The 15,118-nt window shown below is 46.7% G+C and overlaps 1 long non-coding RNA gene across 4 annotated transcripts; it reads left to right on the plus strand.

The window, feature by feature from the left end:
* The first annotated feature begins 9,100 nt into the window (after nt 1–9,100).
* Nucleotides 9,101–14,471, plus strand: LOC120964433 (uncharacterized). 4 transcript variants are annotated; one of them, XR_005756682.3, is made up of 3 exons: nt 9,101–9,229; nt 11,623–13,813; nt 13,985–14,471. It is a non-coding gene; the product is annotated as an uncharacterized lncRNA (long non-coding RNA). The 4 variants fall into 4 exon arrangements; XR_012184443.1 differs by having other exon boundaries at nt 9,107–9,229; nt 10,309–13,813; XR_012184444.1 differs by having other exon boundaries at nt 9,107–9,229; nt 10,668–13,813.
* The last annotated feature ends 647 nt before the right edge of the window (nt 14,472–15,118 follow it).

Raw genomic sequence — 15,118 nt, forward strand, 5'->3', positions numbered from 1 at the left:
TACTCCACAGAGTGTTATAAAGCATAAAACACTATAAACAACAGTAGGAAAACATGATGCAAAATGGACGTATCAGAGACCTCTAGTCGAGGAGGTCTGTGCATGAAGATGAGGTCGACGCGAGGAGGCCGACGATGAGACCTCCGATGGAGGAGATCCGCATGATGAAGATGAGGTCGGCGCGAGGAGGCCGATGGTGAGAGCTCCAGCCGAGGAGGTCCGCACGATGAAGATGAGGTTGGCGCGAGGAGGCCAACGGTGAGACCTCCAGCGGAGGAGGTCCACGAGATGAAGATGAGGTCAACGCGAGGAGGCCGACGGTGAGACCTCCGGTAGAGGAGGTCCGTGCGGTTAAGATGAGGTCGGCACGAGAAGGACGACAGTGAGACCTCCAGCGGAGGAGGTCCACGCGGTGAAGATCCACATGATGGAGATCCGTTCAATGGAGGTCCGCGCGATGGAGGTCCTCATCATGGTGGTCTGCACCATGGAGGTCCGCAGCGGAGAAGGTCTAGGCCATGGAGGTCCGCGATCGTGAAGGTCTATGTCATGGAGATCTGAAGTGGAGGTCTGCACCATGGAGGTCCGTGCAGGAGGAGGTCTACGCCATGGAGGTCCCTGTGGTGAAGGTCTCCACGTGATAAAGTTGGATAGCCCGTTGATGAAGAATGATGAACTCAGGCTAGATCCATTTTCGCGTAGAAAACTGATGCATACCTTGATCCAGTCTTCCGGCTCGTCCCGAAGTTTGAACAGCAGGATCGGCATGAAATTTTGAGGGGTTGTTGACAGCACAAATCTGCATGGGGTCAATTGTTGGATCTTCCAAAGGACGTCGGAGTTGGCCGCTGAACGTGTTCTTCCGAGCTCATGCATATTCCCGTCCAGATTTGTTTGCCTCGGTATTTCGGAGATTGTCGGAGACTCGTAGATCGGATTGTGCTGAAATTTTATAGGATTATTGAAGACATAATTCCACACAATCCCTATGAAGGAAATGTGAAAATGATGCTTGAGGAGGCGGGGATGACAAAAACGAATCTGTTGTCCAGAAAATTCTGCAGGTCGCGCAGAGGCTATGCTGATGTTGAGCCCTCGACCTCCACGGATGATTCTCCATGATCCCAATTGAGATCGAAGTTGATGTTGATGAAGCATACCATCTAAACATAGTATCTATGCACACCATCTCCTACCTGTCGTGCCAACCGATGGAGGAAAATCACGTCAGATCCCTGCATCGGGTTCCTAGTGGAGCGCATAGAGAATTAGATTGGGTTACACACAGGACATAGATTTTACCCAGGTTCAGGCCCTTGTGGTGAGGTAATACCCTACATCCTGCATGTCAGATTGTATCATTTGTGTTTCTCTCATGGAGAGCTGAAGAGATGATCGATGCCAACCTGGGAGGCCCCTACCTCCCCTTATATAGATAGCTGAGGGCTAGGGTTACAAGTGCCCAAGTTGTTTTACATGGCTTGGCGCCCAAGTTTTCTACTAGAGTACATGTATTGTGGTACAAGTAATGTATATCCTTCTGGAGGGGGAAATCGTTAGTGGGGAGGGGCCTAGGTTATCTTCAGGCTCCAAGTAAATTTGCATGTGCCACCTCTAATCATCCAAATAAACATTTGTTTTGTGTGCCTGTACCGCTCATGGAGCGACGAGACAGTCAATATCTTCCATTCTAAGCGGGTTATTCTCATGATGAGTGTTTATTCACTTGTACTTGCACAAGAGAGGCTGGTAATTGGGATGCCCAATCCTGCTAAACAAAACAAAGAAACATATAATAAAACAAACTCACCTGGAAAGTTGATTGTTTGGAGGGCACCCGAGGATTCGGCTAGCCATGGCTTGTGTTTGAATGGTTGAGGGGGAGTAAATCTTTTCATTTATGCGTGGGAACTGCCAATTATGTGTTTAGCATGGAAGATATTAAAATCCTTTGTCGTGAAGTGATAGGAAAAGCACACCTCTCAAAATGTATTCATCGCTTTTTTAAGCTTCGAGCTCTGGCACCGCTGCAAATCTCTGTTTCCCTCTGCGAAGGGCTTTTCTATTTAGTTTTATTGTTGAGTCATCACCTTCTCATTCAAGCACCAACCTTGAGAGCGCTATTGTCATTCTTAGATTAACATACATTGAGTTTAGTTAATGTTTGTCATGGTGGAACACGATCACCTATGGGACCATCGGCCCCTTGTGGTTCGGCAAGGGGGAAGATCATGTTGCACAAATAGCAGAGGCCATGGAACAACACGACGGTGGTGACACTGGTGATTTTTACCCAGGTTCGGGCCGCTGAGAAGCGTAAAACCCTACTCCTGCTTTGGTGGATTGGATGAGGGAACACGTTGAGCACGCAGTGCTCAAGCCCGGCAAGGTCACCTCGGGGAGAGCAGCTACACGCGTACAAGTGTGTGAAAGTCCGAATCCTTTGCTAGGTTGCCTTGACCTCCTTTTATAGCTTAAGGGGTGACCACAGTGGCAAAACAGTCTTTATCTAATGATTAGATAGCTAACAGTGCTATCATACCTAACTCTGTTAGTTAGGACAAAGTGCATTAAATGCACTGCTAGGTGTCATGCTGAGGATGCATCCCGGCAAGCCTCCCGTGTCGCTTAATCATCTTCTGCTTGTCTGCTTGACACGACTCTGGACGGGTGCCATATGAGGGTAATCAACCTTCCAAATGGCTGCCACGTGCTTAGTGGAAGCCACTTAATCACTTGGGGGATCGACACCACACTGATAACCGATTTGCGTTGCGGTGCAGTGGAGCGGTGGAGCCTTGGCGGGGAGATTTGCCCTTGGCAGACCCGGCAAGCCTGCCGAGGAAATCTTGGACTTGTCCTTGGGGTGGCCTCGACCCGACCAGGATCTCTTACCCGGCAAGGGAGGCCTTCCCAAGGTGGTGCTCTACTATTTTGTGTTGGTCTTCTTGATCCGCTCTTTCATCTCACTAACAGCTGCTTCTCTGGCTTGGCCTTGCTTTGGATGTTGGTATAGCTATTCTTTTGCCGCGCTTTGGCTGCCGGGGCGGAGGCCTTTCGTCCGTGCACAAGTCAGGGGAAACATACAGACCTGTCTGTGTACCCCGACAGAAGCCCCGGGGCCTGAGCCATACGTGTCACTGGGCACGTTGGGTTAGGCCCCAAACAGTGCACAGACACGTGTCGAAGAAGTGTTGCACATGCATCGGTTGTCATGATGAGCAGTCAATCCAACGTCCACTCCGCGTAATTACCGCAGGTCGTGGGATCGTGGTACAGTAGCAGTTAATGGGTAATGCTCCTGCAAAAACGGTAACTTCTGAGAAAAGATAGTGAAGAGCCAGCCCCAGCGCCCGTTCCCAATAAAAAGGCAATGCGAAGGGGCGCTGCTCATTCGCATTTGTCTCTTCTTCCATCATCTTCTTCCTCAAGCCAAGCAACCGCTCTCGTCGCCATCACCCGCCTTGAAAGTTCTGCCAGATCTTTGGTCCATCTAGTGAGCCCATGAAATGGGGGAAAAGGCGGCTGGTGCGAAGGGGAAGCGGGTGGCCATCGCAAGGGATACCGCCACAGAGGGGAAGAAGAAAAGGGCGGAGGAGCTGGACAGGAAACGATAGGAAGATGTGGTTTTCTTTCCGTCGAACTTGGACGCCAACACCCTGGCCGCGAGGTATGAGTACATGTGGGGGAGGGAAGTTCCGAAGGGGCATGGAGCACCCGTGGTCTTGCCGAAGGGTAACGAGGTTCTACCGAACTCATACCACTTTCTCTGCGCATACTTCTTCTGCGGCCTCACCTCCTCTTCTCTGATTTCTTCGAAGCCATGATGGTGGTGTATGGATTTCACCTCCTGGATTTTACGCCCAATGCAATGGCGTGCATGGCAATCTTCGACCACTTGTGCGAGAATTTCATCAAAGTCGCCCCCAGTGTGGACTTGTTCAGGCATTTCTTCATCCCGCGGGTCGAACACAAATCTCATCGCTCGGGGAATATAAGCTGGATCCCCCAGGGCAAGAAAGAGGACTGGGATTACCTCCCTGGCCAGCAGCGCAGCAGATGGGAAGAGTGGAGGGTGGATTGCTGCTGGATTCAGGACAAAGATGCTCCGGAGTTATATGCGGCACGGACTAAATGCGTCGTACGCGGCAACGACTGGAGTAAGCCTGGTGAGCGAGTTATGGACTAAGGGGTCCTTGGGGCGTCGGTCCATTGAATATGGGCCGGACGGGTGAAGCGGTACAGTGACAGGAGGTCTATGAAGCCGTGGGGTGCCCTCCAAGTCAAGGATAGGCGGGATCTCTTTACCCCTTATTGTAATCTATCTCCGGTAACCCTAACCCTACAGGTGTCTATATAAACCGAGGGTTGTAGTCTTTAGGGCTAGAGCTATATTCATCACCTCATCACCTTAGGGTTTAGCTCATGCTGATCTCGAGGTAGATCTACTCTGTAGCCATACTATACATCAATACAATCAAGCAGGACATAGGGTATTACCTCTTCGAGAGGGCCCGAACCTGGGTAAACACCGTGTTCATCGTCCCTTGTTCCCCATCGATCCTAGATCCATAGCACGGGACCCCTTCCCCGAGGTCTTCTGATTTGGACACTCACATTGGTGCTTTCATTGAGAGTTCCGCTGTTGGATCGCCGAAAGGATCGGTGGCTCAACCGGTCGTTAGAGGCCACGCCCGTGCCGAGGGCTTCCCCGCCCCAGTTCGTCTCTTCGTGTTCGGTTACGTATTATTACGCGCCGATCGCACTGGTCGCCTTGGCCAGGCTGAACACTACAAAAAAAATACACTTCCGTGATGATACGTGTTTGTCATAGTAGGTCACGTTTTTTGTCATGCATGTACATCCATGACGATTTTATGACAGAATCAAGATATTCATACCTGTGCTGTCATAGAAGTGTTCCATGACATTAGCAAAATTATCATCACGGAAGTGTCCACTTCCATGACGATAAATGGCGCGTCATGGAAGTGCTTTCGTCAACGGTAACCGACACGTTGCATCCACCGTAACGGGTCGCCGTTAAGCTATCGGGTCCGGTTTTGGATCCGATAACCCGTTAACAGCCCGGACCAATGGGGATTTTCCACGTGTAAAATTCTCAATGGCCAGAGGAACCACGTGTAGGGTCACCATTGGGACAGATGCCATCCACTCATTGGACCGGAGGCGCCTATGATACGTCGACACGTGGCACGGCCCAACAGAGGCCCATTCCAGTGGAAAGGTCAGCCTGTTTAACTTGGTCAAAAGGTAGCGAGCCGGCCCACGAAAAGCATGTTAACGGTCTGTTCGCATATAGCCCATTTACAGCCCGCTAACTCACGGCACGTTACGGCCTATCCGAATTAGGCCCAGTAGCGTCATCTGGGCCGTCCAATATGATTCCAGCCCGTTGTAATTTCCGGCCCATGTATAGCACATGACGTCTTTCGGCCCATATGAGGCCCTTTGTAACTCTTGGCCCATTAACGGCCCGTGGTGAAACTGGCCCGTAATGAACAATGTATCGCTTTATAGCCATTAACGGCCCATTATTCCGTTGGGCCATTTCCAGCCCGTGTTATCTTTCGGCCTTCTCATGGCCCATTTATTCTTGGGCTCATTTCCAGCATTCGGTTACTTACAGCCCGTTACTAGCCTTTTCTGCTTGTGGGCCAAATTCAGCCCGTGGTTAAAGTCGGCCCGTTTGTGGCCCGCTAATCCGTTGGGCCGTTTTCATAGCGTCATCAAATACGGCTGATTAACAATGGCCCATTATGATAGGCCCATGAACGGACGATTCCAACTCTAGCCCTAATGCGGTTCGTTATTGGCCCATGTTTGGCCAATTGATCATACGGCCCGTAGAAGGCCCATTGTTTCTATGGCCCGTAGAAGGCCCATTGTTTCTATGGCCCGTAGGAGGCCCATGGTCACTACAGTAAATATGTAGCCCATGGTTATTGTGGCCTAGTTTTAAAAAATAGGTTATTGCGGCCACTAGCAAACCGCGGAAAAAGAACTGCACTGACTACAAGCAAACAAATAAACAGGACAACAAGGAAATAAATAAGCAAGCAACTCACGCTAGGCTATCATTGCTATTACACATATTACAACCACTGGGCATCAAAGTTTGCCACGAGTGCAAATATAGGGAACAAAGCAGCATATCACATACACTGGTTGTCAAAGTTGGCGACCAGTGTAAATAAACGCCACAGCAAAACAAGTCCAAAACTGAAACCACCTTAGAAGAGCTCAAGAAACAATATTCTGGGTACCCATAATGCTGGCAAGATGCTTAGCAAGCTTATTAACTTTCTCTTGTTTGGCGCTTAAATCCTCCAGCGCTTGTTGTTGCACCAGAAAGTATGCATCTGAATTCTGCAAGGACTTTCTCATGTGGCACCCTGGCTTAGAGAAACCGGAACGCCCTGTATTCCATCCCAGAGATCGAGGAGAAGTCTTCTGGAATACGGCACTACTTAGCATAGAACAAATCATCTCTTTATTACAATCTATATGGGTACAAGGGGATTACATCGGAAAGGGGACACCTGCCACGGTTGCTCCATGCAAGCAGCAGAACAACACGAAGCAGCGGAATAGCAACGACGGTGATGAACTCCACTTCGCAGGGACTCTGGCTGGAACGCTTATCCAAGCTCGCAAACAAGGAATCCACAACAAACAAGCAATCAAATCCGGCATGACCTGCAAACTGGCATGACACGCCAGGTCAGTACATTGAATGTACTTGCAAGCTCACAACAACCAAGAGCAATCAAGACAGACAACAGCATGGCAATTACAGGTTAACAAGGATTAACATGATACTATCAGATCAATCATAGCATGAACAAGATGAACATGATACAGTTAGAACAACATGAGCATGGCATGAACATATGAACATGATGACACTATCACGCACCAACTTACGCTGCTCGGGTTACCTCGTAACCATCACATGCACAAGCTTACCATCACGGACATCACACGATCATCTCGGGATCCAATCAAGCTTGGTATTAACAATACCGTAGTAATCATTACATAACCACAAGGATCTTGACATTTACCCTTGACTCTCGCATAACACCACAAATATCCAACAACTCGGTATCCTCGATACCACGGTGATCCTCTCACGATCACATAAAGATCAACCAACTTCTTTCATCATCGAACTGAGGTTGTTATTAAGCACATTATTATTACTATTGACCCATAGTGTGACCGACTACGAACTGGGCCCATATCCGCGGGCACGGCCATCGATAGATTTAAACACACTCTGCAGAGGTTAGTACACTGTACCCGCACTACGGAACCCAAGGACTCGTGCTCCCATTCGGGTGGACCAATGGCGTTCCGACAAAACCGATCTATCGCCATAACACTATCTCGGCCACTCCGACAAACTCCCCTTTGGGCTAAGTCATGGGTGGCCCCGATGTCAACTCGTGACATCCGGCACCTACTGGCCGGCCACCATCGTGGCAAAACAAAAAGGGTCCCAAACGGGGACACGTGCACATAACCAAACTCGGGCTCACAAGGCTTATGTACGCCTACCTGATCAGGGTACCGCACCCATAACCTTCCCTCGTTGGAGGCACCGGCGAGAGGCATGACAATAGACCCAGTTAGGACCCCCCTAAGGCAAGTGTGGCTGCACTAGTCAGCTCGATTTGGTGGCACCATGACTCAGCCAATAGTTGTTCAAGTTTGATTATTATCCGGTTAAACTTGAATGCAATAAGCTGAGCCATATTAAAATAACATGATGCAACTACAATACATGGGCATGATACCAACATAAGCATGATGTGCAACATAACCCTTAAACATAACCACAATGAATTGCTTATCCGAACGAGCATGGCATACTAACTAGCATGAACATCACAAGTATACACTACTCAGAAACATAGCATGAACACTAGCATCCAAGATAAATAGTTAAATAGCATGCAAGAACATAATAATACTACCAAGTAAGCATGTAACCAACTAGAGGCAACGCAACCTGCATAGCAACAGTACTTGATAACAGATATTAAGCATGCAACAGATGAGCATCACTACCACCGGCATGCACTACTACTACCAAGCAAGGCATACGAAAGTAATACTGGCAAGAATACATGATAATCAGGTGCAATCGAACATGTCATGAAGATGAACATGAAACTATAAGCATATATTTACATATAAAAGGTAATATAGGGGCTAACCAAAAAATAGATAAATAGATAGAAATTACCATAAAAAATTAGAAAGATCTAGCCGTTGAATCTAATATATCGTCAATATTAATTAAATCTCAGCCAATAAATTTCATCAATGCTCTCCGCACCTCCTCCCGTCATGTACGACGTGTACCTAAACCCATGTCAAAAGCATACCCAAGCTCCAACTTGATCGCCAAAAAAAACTGTGATCAGTTATATATATATATATATATATATATATATATATATATATATATATATATATATATATATATATATATATATCCTGAATTCTGAATCGCGCAGCTGCGTTGGATTGCTGTCTCAAGCGCACGCGCTACCGGACAAAAGCCCCACGTACCCTCGTCGCTGAAAAAAACACCGCTACCCATCCACTATCTCTCTCCAGAAAAGAACGCCTTATCCTAATATCCTTTCCTCGTCTCAACCTGGTGGTGGCGAAGAACCAGAGGGCCACGGCCGCCGCCGGTGTCGTAGCCCGGGGTGTCGAGGGAGAGGCGACGGACTGGAGGAACCAGGCGAGCCGGTCGGCGGGTAACCGGAGCAGCAGCGCCATCGTCTCCTCCCTTCGTCTTTCTTCTAGATGGAGCGGGGTCGGCCAGCTGCCGCATCCCCGTCGAGGAAGGGGCCACAGAGCTCACGCCGGAGAGTGGCCTAGTGCTTAGGTAAGGCTGCAGCTGCGCCGTCGTGTGGTCTGCTGACACCAAGGGCTGGTCCATCGCCGGGGCGTGCATCAGCAGCGACGCCTCCGAGATTGGCCACCCGCCATGGATGTTCCTCTGGTCTGACCCTAGTGCCATGGAACAAGTCAAGGTACCCCGCCTCTCCCCCCCGTCACACCCTCTATTCGCTTGGATTTGGCAGCCCTCACCTTGGATTCTCTTTGTATCCAGCACGCATGGCAGCAGATCGCTGCAGCCATCCTTCTCACCTGGGAAGGAGGAGATCCATCAGCAGCAGCCCAGGTTCGTCTCTCTTTTTCCTCGTCCCTGCTCAGGTTCTGTGTGTTGCTGCTAGATCCTCAAGTGTGAGTTTAGCCTGCTAGATGTGTATACTAGTTTCAGTTTATCTAGAAGAAGAGGGGAGTGAGGAGACCAGTTTCGCTCGTGTCTTGCTCAATTCTGTACTAGTTTCTCATCAAGTGTCCCATGACATGGGTTAGGTGGATGGATGGATACATATATCTAGAAAAATGAACATGAGTAATTATTGTCTACTGATTAAGCCGATTGATGCAAGGTGTTCATATATCTATCTATCTATGTGTTACTACTTCTAGGAAATGGAATCAGTGTTTTTGCTTGGAGATTGTACTGATTTTTACGACCAGGAATTTTTTTGTTTTTTGCATTCTAGCTACCTCACTTTTTAGCATGAGTTGCCTAGAGTTCCAATTCCCCAACCCCCTTGCTTCTCCATCTACTCCAACTTGTTCTATCTAACCTGCTCCGAACTGCTGCAGGATCTACTCAATTTTGATCCTTTTCTTAGTGCCTGCCAGTAGTTGCTTCAAAATTTAGCATCAGTTGCTTGAAATTATAGGCAAAGTTGTTGCATTTTTTTTACTTTTGCACACGAGATCATGTGTTATCATTTTTGTTTAGAAGGATCATGTTTGAGGGAACTTGGTGGGCAGAACAAATCAACATATACAAGTATAAGTCTATCATATGCTCTGCTCTGTCTCTTGATTGATGACAACAGAATTCAGTAGGAGTACCGTTTGTTCATCCAATTGATAATTCATTCCTGAACTGCCATTGTTTTTGCGAGATGAATAATGGGCTAGATTCAGAGATAAGTGAATTTTGCCTACATATAGAATTAGATTGCCACTGTTTTTTTTATAAAATGAAATGAATGTGCTCCATGCAACTCAGGGGGTTTTGGTGTTGATTTTGCATGAGATACAACTGATTTCAATGTCATAAACACATTTTTTTGTGCAACTTGTTGCTTCAAAGCATGTGTAGTTGCTCAAGTTTATAATATGGGTTGCCTGGAATTAAACGAAAGGTTACTTTAATTTTTACTAAATCTATAGGGCCTGGAAACAGGGGGAGGTGCGGATTTTGTACTCCGCTGAGTGGCTTCTCTTGTGACGGGCGTCACGCCTGATATGGGGATTGAAGGGGGTTGGGCGGCATTGGATTCGGAAGGCGACTTTCCACTCCAAGGATAGAATAGTTACTTGGATTTCGTTAAAAGAGTTGCATTTTGTGCGTGTACCGCAGTTGCTTAGTTTTGTTGGGGCAGTTGCTCGGATTCGTTTTTGAACATTTTTGTTGCATTTTTGCCTCTTGTAATGCAGTTGCTTGGTTTTCCTAGGACAGTTGCTTCCTTTTTACTAGAACAGCTTTGCATTTTTGTGTTTTTTAATTGAGTTTCTTGGATTTTTGCTAGGCTAGATGAGAAGTTGCATGGAGAGGGGGTCAGATAGTTTTCCACAAAGGTTATTCAAGTTTCTCACACCTTTTTTTTCTTCCTAAAGTAGTAGATAATCTAAGTAGTAATGCTAGGGACAGTTACCTATTTTTGCTAGGACAATTTCACACTTTTCTGTTTCGAGTTGCTTGGATTGTTTGCTGTAAGTTTTTTAGATTATCATCTCAGATTTGAATACGCATGCAGACTGAGAAGATACATCTATGAAGTAGTTCCTGATGGCCTATAACTGATGCGATGATTGATTTGCATGGCTATCATCCCGATCCTCCTCCCGTCGACGCGCTCCGTGTGAAGCACACCATCGCCCCACCCTCCACCCTAAAGTAGATGCTAGGGGAGTTGCTTGATTTTTCTAGGACAATTGCTTGGTTTTGCTAGGGTAGTTGCTTGTTTTTCTTGCTAGAACAATTTTTGCATTTTGTGTACTTTTGTAGTTGAGTTGTTTGGATTTTTGCTAGAACAGATGAGAAGTTACATGAAGGAGGGGGGATAAGATAGTTGTCCACAAAGGTTATTCAACTTACTCATATGTTTTTTTTCTGCCTAAAATAGACAATCTAAGTAGTAGTGCCAGAGACATCTGCTTGTTTCTGCTACAACAGTTTCCCACTTTTTGCGTTTCTTTGTAATCGAATTGCTTTGATCTTCTGCTACAACATACGAGAAGGTGGATGAGAGGGGAGTTGCTTGGTTTTGCTAGGACATTTTTTTCATAAAAGGTTATTCAAGTTGCTCATACATTTTTTTCCTCTGCCTAAAATTGATGGTAGGGGAGTTGCTTGGTTTTGCTAGGACAATTGCTTGGTTTTGCTAGGGCAGTTGTTTGTTTTTTTGCTAGAACAATTTTGCATTTTTGTGTTTTTTATATTGAGTTATAAGCAAAAGGGCTGCTCAACCTGATGTTTCACAGGGTGAAATGCTGGATCGACATGAGGTACCCATGGTTTTTTCAGATTTTTTTGATGAAACGGTGAAGATGAAGAAGGAAAGCAACCGGAACGGGCGAAGAGAGGTGGATAGGAAGTAATTCTAAAAAATACTGTATTAGTAGATTAAGTTGCATCAGAATATATATGGAGCTGCTTAGTTCACATCAACAGTTGCATAAAAATGCCTGGAACATATTTTTGCTTTTTTAACAGTTGTCCATGAATCACACTAAAGTTGCCTATGTTAGAGAATATATATATTGTCTCTACTTGTTGTTTTTGTGGGTTTTTTTCGCACAAGGGTTGCCTGATATTACTGCAAGGAGCTTATGGGGCAGCAACCCCTCTTTTAATGCATGACACTAGTTGCTTCAAATTTTAAAAGAGTTGTCCGAAATCATAGCAAAGTTGCTGCATGTATTTTTACTTTTGTTTGGGGGATGCATGCTACTTTTTAATGCAAGGAACTCATATGGGGCACCAGACCTTTTTTACATGCCTGATAGTAGTTGGACTCATTGGATGGTTAAAAGTGTCTACAGAGGCAGATTCCGATATTTGGGGCGTTTTGGTGATCCACGTTGGAGCTGACCTTATGATAGGCGATTTAAATGTGAAGCTAGTCAATTGATAGTCATGGTAACCAACTTATAAGGATCCTCCGTTGATGGGTAGTCATACTAGGTGGAAAAAGGAGTTGCTTTTCTATAACACTAAAGTTGCCTCTACAACACATAAAGTTGCTTAGAAAAAAAAGTTCGGCGAAACCTACTCACATGGGATCTAGTTTTGAAGAACTCATCACGAGAAACCCAACGGTGAAAACGGATTTGAATTTTGAGATTCTATTCAAAAGTTATAAGTTTTTAAAGTTTTTGATCCCCTAATAAATGCAGGTGTGATGGATAGCGTGAGCACATAGGACCTGACATTTTTGTGTGTGAACATGGCGTGGTAGTTTTGACAGTTTTTTTTATTCGCATGCGAGCGATCCTCACGTGATTCGCGTAGGGGCTGTCCTTTCCTTATTCGGCTGCATGGTCGCGCGCCGGATGCCCCTTCCCTTTTCTGATAGAGCTGCGATCGGGCGGCCGTGCGCCCGTGCGCCAGCGAGCCGCGACGTCCACACACAACCGGCCCTATAATAGCGCGACGGAGATGTTACGCGATTCGCAGAAAACTGAAAAAAAAAGCCCACGAACAGAGCCCCCAGTCAACCTTATCCCGCACCACCACCACTCGTTCGCCTCGCAACCGGCTCCACCAACCCTCGACTCGCCGCCGCCCCCGACCGGTGCCGCCACCGTCCGTCGCCGTGGATCGCACCGCCGCCACCGTGTCTCGCTGCGGATCACGCCGCCGCCACCGTCCTTCGCTTGAATCGCGCCGCCGCCACCATCCCTCGATGGAGAGCGCCCCCCGCTCGACTGCCCCCGCCCATGGGTCCCGCCGCCGGTCTCCTCCTGCAACCCCGCCGCCACCGTTCCCTGGACCCGGCAGCCGCTCCGCCACCCGCCTCGGATCCGGCCATGGCGCCGCCCCCCACCGCGGGATCCGGCCGCCGCGACGTCACCGTCCATCGCCCAGTGGTGCAACACCCAACTCACGGAGTTCCCCATCGCCGCCGACACTCCGGCGAACTTCCTTGCCACCTCGCGGTGGACCTCTCCCTGCTGCTCCCGCGACCTTCGCCAGCGTACTTCAACCCCGCGGGCAGAGTCCCCACTCCTCCCACACCGCAATAGAGCATGGCTTGCCCCACGGTCCGTTCGTCCTCGGCGTCCCGCCATGTTCGCTGCCGAGATGCCATCTCCCTGTCCACATCTGAGGATCCTTCGTTTGTCCTGGGGTATTTCCCCGCCGTCCGTTGTCGAGGGCGACTGCGGCTACATTCCCCGCTGATGAGTCGCACTGCCGTACTTCAACCCCGCGGGCAGAGTCCCCACTCCTCCCACACCGCAATAGAGCATGGCTTGCCCCACGGTCCGTTCGTCCTCGGCGTCCCGCCATGTTCGCTGCCGAGATGCCATCTCCCTGTCCACATCTGAGGATCCTTCGTTTGTCCTGGGGTATTTCCCCGCCGTCCGTTGTCGAGGGCGATTGCGGCTACATTCCCCGCTGACGAGTCGCACTGCCGTACTTCCTCAAGATCCATGTCGTCTTAGCCTATAGGTAAGATCACACCTCTACTTCTTCACGCTGTTCTTTTCTTCTGAATAATGCTCTAGACAAGTTCATGGAGAGAAATCTGTTGTGTTCCGTTGCTCTTCTTCCTGTGTGAGTGTGAGTTACTTAAAAAATGACTAAGTTAAAATAATGGATGTGTGATGGTTCATTGTGTAGGGAAGCGGCAGGAATTCGTACTACTTTTACATTTAAGAATTGGATCCGTGATGAGCATCCACACAGTGTGCCTCTGTTCCCAGGAGGATGCAGCGGCAGTCGGATTTGCTTCGTAAAAAATTGTATTTGGATGAATTCCTACAAAAAGAATGTTTGGCAGGTCAGATACAAAATAAACTGAAGTTCAAAAAGATAGCAGACTGGGATCGAAAAACAGGAGAACTTTGTAACAAAAAATAGTAGTTGAACAAAGTTTCTACGGCATATGTAGAATTAGATCAAGAAGAAAAAAGATAACACTAAAAGACTCTACGTGATGCACAGAGTACTAGTTGTACATGTATTGGGCATGTACAAATTGGAACATCTACTGTAGGAGTGTTTGGTTTTTACATGTATTTCCTTTTGTTTCAAGTAGTACTACTACTCCACCAGCCAATTGTATATTATTCTTTCTTCCGGTGAAACGTTCAGTGCGACCGCCGTATGTTAAAAGGAGTCTACTCACTTACGAGAAGAGCACACATTCGTGTAACAACAATTGTCTAATATTTGTAAAAACAACTATCCATTACTGAAAAAAGATAACCAAAATGCTCAAATTAAAAAAATGTGTCACTCAATATTTTTTACAGGAAAACATATTTTTTATTTTTAACTAATCCCTAGAAGGTCGAATTAAAACAACAGAATACTTCAAATTGTGGATTGAAAATAGATTTTCTTTGTTTCTAGAAAAAAACTAGAAGTTCAACTTTAAATAGCGAAGCAATTCAAATTTAAATTACAAAGCGTTTGGAAAACTCAAAATTTCCCGTTAATAAAAAATAAACTAAGAAGATCAAATTCAAATAATAGAGTAGTGTGATTTTTATAATTCATGAAGAAAACAAAAAAATGTCACATATAAAATGTTAACTCTTGAAGCTCAAATTTAATAAATTTGAGAGTTCAAAAAAATGTTATGAGTGTACAAAAAAATCCCATGGATTTTCCCATTATAGAACAAAATAGAAAATTGAAATTAAAAAAGGAGATGTTAAAAAAGTTCAAATAAAAAAAGTCGGACTTTTATGGTTTTTTAAAAGATCCTAGAAGTTCAAATTAAAAGCTGAGTAGTTCGATGTTTATTAC

The sequence above is a fragment of the Aegilops tauschii genome, chromosome 5, assembly GCF_002575655.3.
Source record: "Aegilops tauschii subsp. strangulata cultivar AL8/78 chromosome 5, Aet v6.0, whole genome shotgun sequence".
NCBI lineage: Eukaryota > Viridiplantae > Streptophyta > Magnoliopsida > Poales > Poaceae > Aegilops > Aegilops tauschii.